Source organism: Cimex lectularius, unplaced genomic scaffold, assembly GCF_000648675.2.
Source record: "Cimex lectularius strain Harlan isolate CLEC.00 unplaced genomic scaffold, Clec_2.1 scaffold130, whole genome shotgun sequence".
Classification (NCBI taxonomy): domain Eukaryota; kingdom Metazoa; phylum Arthropoda; class Insecta; order Hemiptera; family Cimicidae; genus Cimex; species Cimex lectularius.
In genome coordinates, this window is record NW_019392755.1 from 428,435 (window position 1) to 439,690 (window position 11,256).

Here is an 11,256-nt window from a genome sequence, read left to right on the forward strand (position 1 = left end):
GGTGCTATCTGTTTTGTTAAAAATTACGAATAAAATAAATAATATTAAATAATAATGTTTCCTGCAGGGTAAATATGTATGCTTTTGGAAGAAACGTTTTACTGTTAAAAAAAATATTATGTTTAATGCACTGTGAAATGATTCTGTCCGAATTTATTTCATTTTACTGTATTACTACCAAGATGCAGAAATCACGACCATTTTGAAGATAAAAGATTTTTTTCACCCTAACAATTCTTTCATACAAAAAACACCACATCTACTGCAATTTGTGAATATGGCGCCACAAGACGAAAGCATGCAATTTTTAAACTGCGGAAAAATACATACTTTCACTATTATATGTTGTTTTAACTAAATGTTTGCATGTAAAAAAGCTCTAACATTCAGTTTCAATATTATTGGCTTGGTCTGTTCGTATCAGTACAGTGTGAAATTAAAAGTGAATAATGAGGAATGGTGCTTGGTTCAAAATTAATGGTTGGGACCATTCCGAGGAGTAATAGCCATAGCGGGAAGAAGTAAAACAATCAAATCTAATATAACTGGTAGCGACCAATATAGGGTCGCAAGTCCTTTTCTTCTCCAACTTCAATAAGAGGGGAGAAGTTTCCTGGCACACATCTCCGACCGGTAAAGTCTTATCGTCGTTTGAACACGAACCCCTACCCAATTAACGATTACACCCAATTACTTCATCAGCCTCCGGGTTTGTTATACCCCAGGACCAAATTGAAAATCCTTCCAAATGACCTCTTTTGCCCGGGAGAGAAGACTCCCTCACTCAACGCTTTTAATCAATGCCAAAATGCCAATCATTTTTATGAAAATCTTTAGGCTGATTCCAAAACATTTACTATTGACTGTTATCTCTTAAGTAATACGAAATAATAATCAAATTAAAAAATAAATAAAATAATGACAATTTATTGTGATATATCAGCATTTATTCGGTCAGTATATGTATTACGGAACCGTTTTTTTAATTAATTAATTTATTTTTATTTGTAGCCTATACATATTAGTGTATATTACAAATGTGATTGCAGTATATTTGTGAACACAGTAACACGTTTAACACTAATGTCAGGGCCGCACCCGGAGTACACATGCCACAAGCCAATGCTGGCGTTCAGTGTGAGGCAATAAGTGGCAAGGCGGACTCGATGCTCGACGATTAAAGCCTCGGTAGTTCTCGGGATGGGAAAGTATAGATAATACGAAGAGTAGGGTTAGGATGGATCGAGAAGTTGGTGTGAAACTATTGGAATCAGCAACAATTCAGTTCGTTGACAATAACATTGTTGAGGTCATTCAGGATAGAGATGTTGGACATAGTACGGAGCTTTGACGATTTGTCTGAAGTCTTTTGAATGGAAGGAATGGATGGGCTGTATGTTTTATGACTTGGCAGGACCCCACAGTTTCAACATAATCCGAAGTGGTAGCAGTAAAATCTTGTGTAAGGTTAGTTTAACACTTACGGTCAAGACGGATTTCGTTCGTAGAAGTCTTCGTAGTTGTCCAAGTCTTCTATTAAGTTGGTGTCTCTAAAAGTTTGTGGGTAGATTCAACGTAAGTATGCTGTCTTGGTAAAGTCTTAAGTGTTTGACTTGAATAGAAGTTGATGATGTACAGTGGAGGGCAAGACTATTTTATTTTTGTTCAATATGAACGTACACTAGGTACATTTTTCATCCAGTGTTGCCTGCACTTTTTGCACCAGGCATCGATAAGCTCAAGGTTCTTTTGGATTCACTAATTTCGTGGTCCGCTTGACCAATTAATATATACTATACAATTAATTAAGGTTTTTAGTTGAGATGAAAAAAGTTAATGGCACGAGAGGGATTCGAACCCACGACCTTCGGCTTGATACGCCGCTGCTCTACCACCTGAGCTATCGTGACCTCCATCCACTCGGACATCAACTCCCCATCTCAACCCCGCCTTATGAGTTTTCCCTTCTTTTGCCATTTTTCAAATGTCGTGTAATCGGTTTGGATTCTCGACAATTGAAATGGCGACGGAGAGCTTTAGTGAAGTGTACTTCATTTTAATTCATTAAATTCACTAATTTCGTGGTCCGCTTGACCAATTAATACTATACAATTAATTAAGGTTTTTAGTTGAGATGAAAAAAGTTAATGGCACGAGAGAGATTCGAACCCACGACCTTCGGCTTGATACGCCGCTGCTCTACCACCTGAGCTATCGTGACCTCGATCCACTCGGACATCAACTCTTTTGGATGTTGTCGGTAGCTTAGATAAGATTCTAGGTCGAGCACAAACTTGCGGTATCGTTTATGTAGGTAATGGTGATGGTATTTGGGTGGGTTATTGACGCATTAAACACAACCAAGAACATTGGTTCCAAGAATATTCTAGCAAATTTTGGGAGGAAAGAAACAAAAGAATGCTCGAAAGGATGCGGGAAAAACCTGCAAATTGTAACGGGATTCTTAACAGGACAGTTCAGACTGAATTGGCATTTGAAGAAGATTGGTATAATCCAATACGGCACGTGAAGATTGTACAAGGAAGCAGAGGAAACACCGCGCAACTACTAAAATACTGTCGTACAACATTCACCGGCATGAGAAAGTGTTTTGTATGGATAATGTAACCACAGAAGAAATTCAGCCACTCAGACCGGGCCTACTAATCATATGCTTTGATGAACTAGGATTCACCAGTGTGCTATAAGGACAGAACGGGGAGACACAATAGCTCTTAAAGGGCGTGTACGATGGGAGCAAGAATGTTCGGGTAACCATTCTTAATATTCCAGCATATAATTTAAATTCTGCTCAAATTGTTTCCATAATAAAAAGTGTGTGATCTTTAATTTTGAAAAAAAGTGTGTGAATGGTTTTATAGTTTGCGAAAGCTATTTTAAAGAAAAAACTATAAAACAACATACACACTTTTATCCAAAGTTAAAGATCCCACACCAGCAAAAAATAAATCTGACATAATTTAAAAAATCAATCGATAATTATCCGGCAACTTACATCGGTATTACATCCGAATATCTGGATAAGAGAGTAAAGCAACATATCTAAGATTGCAAAAAACCCAAACAAAATTCTACAGCAGTGGCTGCCCACAATTTTGAGCACCAACACAATTTCGATTTCAACAATTCAAAAATATTGCACACAAAACAAAACAAACATAAGCGTAACTTTTTAGAAATAGTTTACATCAAGAGATAAACACAACATCAATTACAGAACAGACACATGTCAACTCAGTCGCAGCTACGCTAATATCATTAATCAAAATCCTGTTTTTCTACATTTACATACACTGTGTAATTTAATTGTTAGTAACAAAAATATTCAATATTCCATTAAAAGCAATTAATGTACGTAGCTATAGATATACTTAGGTTTTTATAAATAGTTAATCGAAGTAAAATATTTAAGGTTAAGATTATAGTATTTAACAAGTGTTTATTTTCTTCCACTATTTTGTTTTTCTTTTCGATGTTTCGCTAAACAAAAATAAAATGAAAATTATATAAGACGATGTACAAAATTTGGTGATTTTTTTTCTATTTTCCCTGTTTTCACTAATACATATATCAGGAGAAAAACATTCCAGTTTGACACGACCTCAGTCTGGATTATCGTACGGTTCAATGGGTTGAAGTATAAACACATGACATTATGCCAAAACAAACAGACAGGCAAAATCCAAATGTGCATATGATGCTTCTACACACACACTCATGAATAATAACGAAATATTAATCAAATATGCAAGCGGAGAAGCATTTGCACTAGTTCGTATATACCGTAAGCCGGGGTAATAAAAACATTTTATAAGCACGTACTGTTTTATTCGTCAATAATTATTATTTAAGTATTCTAGTTAATATGAATGTTGACTTAAATCTCTTTATAATGGACTCTGACAAAGTATGCAGAGTTTCAAAATAGAAAAAAGTAAAAGTTCATATGTTAAAATTATGTGGGATCAGGTTTTTCCTAGATCACATAAAAATTAATTGTTTTATGTCTTCTTAAATAGTCAGCTCCTAAGGAAACTACTTACCAACAGATTTTTTGGATAGAGATCTTGGCGAAAGATTTCGGTGCAATTGACTCTGGTTTTTCTTATTTGGATTTATATTCCACGGTTGGTACGTCCTCGTCGGTTGCCGCTGTGTGTAGAAGAGGGGCCGGCTGTTCCATCATTTATACATTTTTTCTTTACTTTTCTCAACTTCAAAGTTTGTAATTATAGGACTCTGTTTTCACCCTAATCTCAATGCGACATAGCCGTTAATGACTTGCCAGAAACTTTTACCCTTCTTTCTTATCCCCTTTTTAGGGCGTGAGAATATTTGAAGAGCTCCTGGGGAACAAGAACGATAAGAATGGCCTGCGTAAAGTCCCCGCCGGAAAACTTAGCCCTAAGAGACAATAAATGTTAGGTAATTGTGTTGTGAGTCAATCAACTAAGGCTTTGTATTTCCCGGTTCATTGTCATTCCGCTCCAGACCCTAGAAAAACCGGACTATCCGGATTTCCTCCACAGTCGCACCATGGATACTAATTAAAAAGAACAAAATTGGATTTTAAAACTTTCCTAATTGAAAATAGATTTGAGGTTATCAACTTAATCTCTTGAAACTTAAATATGAATTGCATTGGACAAGCATGCAAAACTGTTGCAATTTGAATATTGCAACTATATTTCAAAAATTGTGGAATTTTTCCTTGGAAAGCAGATAATCAAGTTTTGATGAGATTATTGCCTTCTTGTTTATCGGTACATATTGGCGGGACTGAGTACGATTCACAGGTGTGATTCTAGATTAATACTAACTTTTTAATTATTTTATGAGCTTATGCTTAATTATATGAATACTCGTACACAGTATTTAATAATTGCTAAATACTATGTACAATTAACAATATTAATCGTTAATAAAAAGTGTTTCTATATGAACCTGCGATTTGCTTACAATTGGAATAAAACGGGGAGTCGAAATGCGAAGTTTGTGGCATGGGCGATCGAAGTCACGATAGCTCAAGTGGTAGAGCAGCGGTGTATTTAGCCGAAAGACGTGGGTTCGAATCCCGCCTGTGGCGCAAATTTTTCATTTCGGAAAAAATGTGTATAATTAATTGAGTATTTATATATTAAGCGTAAGCTGATAAAACAATTAAAAAGTTTTAAACATATAATAACTTAAATACATATTCAGTAATATAAGAACGAATGCCTATAATATTACAGTGTAATTCACTATTTTCGTGGTCCGCGTGACCAATTAATACAAGACAATTAATTAAGGTTTGTAGTTGAGATGAAAAAAAGCTAATGGCACGAGAGGGATTCGAACCCACGACCTTCGGCTAGATACGCCGCTGCTCTACCACCTGAGCTATCGTGACCTCCATCCACTCGGACATCAACTCCCCATCTCAACCCCACCTTATGAGTTTTCCCTCCTTTTGCCATTTTTCAAATGTCGTGTAATCGGTTTGGATTCTCGACGACAATTGAAATGGCGACGGAGAGCTTTAGTGAAGTGTACTTCATTTTTAAATCATTAATTCACTATTTTCGTGGCCCGCGTGACCAATTAATACAAGACAATTAATTAAGGTTTTTAGTTGAGATGAAAAAGGTCACGAGGTCACGATAGCTCAGGTGGTAGAGCAGCGGCGTATTTAGCCGAAGGTCGTGGGTTCGAATCCCTCTCGTGCCATTAGCTTTTTTTCATCGCAACTAAAAACCTTAATTAATTGTCATACGGTTTAAAGAGCAAAAGTTCAATTAACCAAATCTTGACCCGTCATAGTATCCGCATTTTATTGGCAATCATCAACCTTATTTATTATTACATGTGTATTGTTATTATTTAGTTTACTGTATGTATAGGTAACGTAAAATTTTTAAAAAAAATTTGTTTTTTAAATTTGCTTATTTATTTACAACTTCATTTTAAATATGCAAGAAGCTAAAACGTTGAAACAATGAGTATATTGTGTGAACAAGCACAAAGGGGGCGTATGAGTTTGAGTTTGAGGTTATTTAATACATAATATTAAACATACGCGTGTAAAAAGAAAGTACAAGACAAGATGGCCATTACACTTCTTAGTGGCAGAGGATTTTAAATATATTTACAAAAATTACTAAATTAATCTAATTAAACATTGGAGAAAAAGTTTTAAAAAACCACTTACAATAAAATAAAATATCAGTTTTGTACAACTGGCTTAGGAAACAACGCAATTGTTTGAATATTACAATTTTCAAAACTAAATAAATGCATACTTACTTTAATAAATAGGCGAATTCAGAAAATCATTTAATTAATAAATAAATAGTTTTATTACATAAATAGTTAAATGTTTTAACATATAAATAAATAAAGAACTACAAAAGACTTATATCAAAATATTTTTAATCCGACTGTTTACAATGTTCTTTCCGTTGGGTTTGTACTTTCAGCGCTACGTGAAAAAAGGAGGTTGTTAACCTTTTCATATCATCATTAATGAAGTACTTTTGAACTTTCACCCAGAAGGGTTGTCACTCCCCGATGTGCTGACGTTAGTGCCTATACATCATACATACGCCCAGGAGATCGTCACTTTCGGGGGTTTAGGGGGTTTAGGATCCGACGTGGGCTATTAACAGCTAAGTCATTTCAGCCCCAAACCCAACCAAACTAAAATTTAGCCAATTAGTAATTAACTCAATAAGTCAGTAGCACAAATAAATACATACATGCATTGCACTCCTTCTGATTAGTCGGTGAAATACTGGATATTGCTCCATTAAGCATGAATACAGATACTCCTGGAGGAGCGATGGTGATGCTGTATTTCACCATCTCCCCTCACCACTCAGACTGATAAGTATACGCATTAAAAAAAAACTTAATGACAAAACACATAGATTATAAACTATATATAGTGAAAAAAACTCACGTTCTCTAAAAAACGAAACAGGGGACCCAGAAACCGACTGCTGGATTCGAGAACCCTTCTTAATGCGGCGGCATGCTTACCCGCTCTCTGTATGAAGCCAAGGCGCGACACGCCTTTATTATATGGGATACATTGAACAACCTTTCTCTGCATAACGGAAACGCAAGGGCTTTCCCACTTAAGCAGATGCCCGTGTGTCAACCGCGTACAGCCAACCTTCAATCAGATGTGGACGAGCTCTCGCCTCCAGCTCTGGTTCTCTAAAAGCCAAGTACCGGTCGTGCTCTTGACTCTCAATAGACCTCGGCCGATCCCAGTTACTGACGCTCCCATCTTTCTTTTATCATGTTTTTTCACTGCGACTTGGCATCAGAGGGCCTGATCCCGAGTTCCAGTTTGAAGAGTTGGGCAACCCCGCTTCGCCGCCGCCTCCTCCGCACGTTCGTTCTAGGCCGACGGGAACCCCTACAACAACCACCATTTTTCCATGGCGCTCCAGCTGGCAACGATCAGATGGTGGCCCATCCTTCGCTCACCATTGCTGGTGGTGGACCCGTCTGTAAAACCAGACAAAAACCGACATATCCGTTTCTAAGCTCAAGGCCTTAGAGAGATATGGCGGTGTAAACAACTTCGGCAAGTTCGCTGGATCATCGAACGTCCAGAAAGGTGCAGGTGCCGAAGCGAATCCCGAGGAGTCGCGTTTGCGTACGAAGTATGTTGTACTCAATTCTGTACGGGCACTAGAGGATCGTCTTAGAGAATGGTGCCCTGGATTGTCCAAGCATCAGGACTCTTAAACAATGGCAAGCTGCTCTTTCCTAACTTCGGAAAGCAAGACCCCCCCAGCTCGCAGCACAGGCTGGCCAAAGGCCTGAACCTTCCAAAGATCGCTCTGAGTCCTTGATAGTAGGGATTATCAAGCTTTCTCAGGCGCGTTTTCCGGGCCGACAAGTAAGCCATATATCCATCCGCGAACAAAACAGCGAGTCACACATTTTTAAAAGGGTGTCTCTCTGTCCATTCTCCACTTAAAGTAACCAATATATTTCATCACGGCGTCGATGTGTGCTTGCTATCTCAACTTCTCACCAAGCAGGAGACCGAGGAACTGCAACGTCTCTACGCACCGCACAGGATGAGTGTGAGAAGCTGTGAGCCGGGTCTGCAAAAGTGGACACACATAATTTTCGACGTGGATAAAAGAATGTAAGATATGTTTAAAATTTCATGCATATGTAGTTTATGTGAGTGCTCTTTGTAGATCATGTTATTTATTTTAAACTTTTTTTTTAATGATGTGTATGCATTGAATGTTGCTGTTCTTGTATAACTCCACACCTGAGCGGCATATCACGGCATGTGTCTAACTATTGTTTTATAAATAACGAATTTATTTACGTGGCTCATAACTGATTCTCTAAAAAAATATCCTCTATTTAGGCATAGTATAAGAATCGATTAATTAAATGCTACTCGGAATAATAGCGTTGAAAACCTTGGTTTACTCATTGATAACAAACTTAACATCGGTGTTAACACTCGCAAAAAGGTTGAAAAAAAGAAATGTGCCATCAAGAATCTATTCCTCTTGTTTTGTACAGATTCAGAGATGAGACTAGAAAATAAACAAATTTTTGTAAAATAATTGTTAGACCCATGCAAATCTTTTCAGCCTAGTTTTTTTGTTGTCGAGCAAGCCATTGAGTGGGGATCCTTTTCATCCGACGAATTGATACGAGGATGCGGTCAAATGAAGACGGGCTCCAAAGGTTTTCGACTTTACTATGTATTGATGTGTCGTGGCTGGAATTGGCGAGGTGCTAGTTTCCGGCCTATGGGAGATGTCGAGCTCATTCCCAACGGAACCCCTGTCTCCTGAAACCGTGGCTCACGAACGACATCCCAAATCCTACAACCCTTCACGTAAGGGCAACGTACGTTTTCCATCCAACAAAGATATAGCTGCACGATTCTTTTCCAGTCCGGACAGAAATTTTTCTTAAAGCCTTGTTGATTTAGCAAAACGCACTAGCTTTTTATAGAGACAAAATGAACATCCACGTAGTAAAATGTTTTATAAATACTACAACAAATAACACATCTGTATTGAAAATTCTTTTTATCTTTTTCGAATATTTTTATATTCAACCATTATACGAAAACGTACTTTGCAATTCTTTGAGAGACAAAAATGTCTTGTTGATTTTAAAAATATCCAAATACTTTTGGTTTTAATCTTCAAATGAAAATACTTCAAAGGAAATAAATTGGCAAAAGTAAACGTAACCAATCAAAAAACTCATTAAGTTTGTTACAGAAGCATATCAAACGCAGTTTTCTATCTTTAACCTGCTCGGAATCAATTTAAATCCGACAAAAAGCAAACCACCCGAATTTTCTTTATTTTTTATTTTTACTTATAGTATTCGCTTGACATACTACTGTTATATAAATTTTTATAATCAAATCCCTACGATAATATGTTCACCACTATTGAAAATACTTTTTACTTTTAATATATTGTAATTTCAGCGCGCCTTTATTTACAGTAGGTATGATGTCACATCAATTGAAAAGCATAAGTGGTAAAAATTAATTATTCCATTAGCATATGTATTACTGATACATTTGTGTATAAAGTATCTAAAAGTAAAGTAATGTATCATTACAATTAAAAAGTAAAATACCTCTTAAATTTCGTTCACTGGAGGTGTGTTTACACTCTATCTTCTCTCTCTCTCTCTCTCTCTCTCTCTCTCTCTCTCTCTCTCTCTCTCTCTCNCTATCTATCTATCTATCTATCTATCTATCTATCTATCTCTCTTTCTCTTCTATCTCTCACTCTCACTTCTCTGTCTATGTATCTATCTCTTCTCTCTCTCAATTCGCTGTCTCGCTCCCTCTCTCTCTCTCTCTCTCTCTCTCTCTCTATCTCTCTCTGTCTATCTCTCTCTCTCTCTCTCTCTCTCTCTCTCTCTCTCTCTCTCTCTCTCTCTCTCTCTCTCTCTCTCACTCTCTCTCTCTCACTCACACACAAATGCACACCCTCTATTGCGGACTAAAGAAATAACATTGACGGGGTATTCGGCAAAGTAAAGGCCCATGTGGGCGAAGAGGGCAACGAGAGCCGTCAACCTGGCCATCAAGCGTCCAAATACTCTATGTTGCCAGAAACCTACAAAACGGCACCGAGAACCTATGGAAACCTTGGTTACCGTGGATGTTTTGGAGAAATGTGAAATGGGAGCAAGTTGGTCTGAATCTGCTGTGGGACAGCACACAAAGCTGTTCTTTCCCACCATCTCCTCCAGGTTAAGAAGCAGCGCCGACATGACATACAAAATAACCGAAGCTCTCTCGGGCCATGGAAGGAATATAGCGTATCTTCATCGTTTCAACATTATATAAGGTTCAGAATGCCTGTGCGATAATGTTTGGAACCATAATGAACCATAATGTTTGGAAAAGAGAGAACATCTTTTCTTCAAAAAATTGTGCTTGAAAAGCGCCCCGTGTCTTCCAGATAAAAGCTACTTAGTGCTGGATAGCGACACGTGTAAAAACTTCTGTATTTCTATAAATTCAATAGATTTTGATAAACTATGATTTATTATTGAAGCAATATTTCCTTTTCTTCCTAACCTGTGTTTAGGAGTGTGAACTATAGTACTATTTTGTTACATTGTCGTTATTTGTACATCAAGAGCATGTAATGTGTAATGTGGTCATGCTGTAAATAAATCATTTAAAAAAAACGTGTCAATACTCGGAGTCTAAACTTACTGGGTTATAAGCCGTCCGTCATAGATACACCTTCCCCATGCCAAAAACATCTCGAACAAGACCCTTCAGATTGACTCTAAACCGATAATAAAGAATGGTAAAGAAAATGTAGTAGCGTCAAAAGATCGAGGGCGTCCAAGAAACTCAGAAAAATAGCACCGTCTACCCTCTAATGGCAGAATAAGAACCATTGTAACTCGACTTAGAATCGGACATTTACTTTTAGGCCAAAGAGAAGGTTATTTAATATGTGAGAGCGAGTAGGAATGCCACCCTATGGCAATTGTGCTCGAATATGGCAGCGAATTTTTGGATTACCTATTTCGATTTTCGAAGGACATAGAGGTGTTTTTGTGGATAGATTTTTTGGTTCGTTTTATTATTGTTTATATAAAAATTGATACACGTATTTTGTGTTAGATGAACAGTGTAAAACAATACGCCAAAAAGATAAGAAAAAGAAGCAACATTCGCGGAGGGCCGGCGATGAAAACATTTAATTGTTGCTA

At 37.2% G+C, this 11,256-nt stretch overlaps 1 long non-coding RNA gene across 1 annotated transcript; it reads right to left on the reverse strand.

Moving 5' to 3' along the window:
• Positions 1-6,443: 6,443 nt before the first annotated feature.
• LOC106672523 lies at positions 6,444-9,029 on the reverse strand. Its single transcript, XR_001341271.1, has 3 exons — positions 6,962-9,029; positions 6,759-6,882; positions 6,444-6,699 (listed from the first exon to the last, which is right to left on the reverse strand). It is a non-coding gene; the product is annotated as an uncharacterized LOC106672523 (long non-coding RNA).
• Between the last annotated feature and the right edge of the window lie 2,227 nt (positions 9,030-11,256).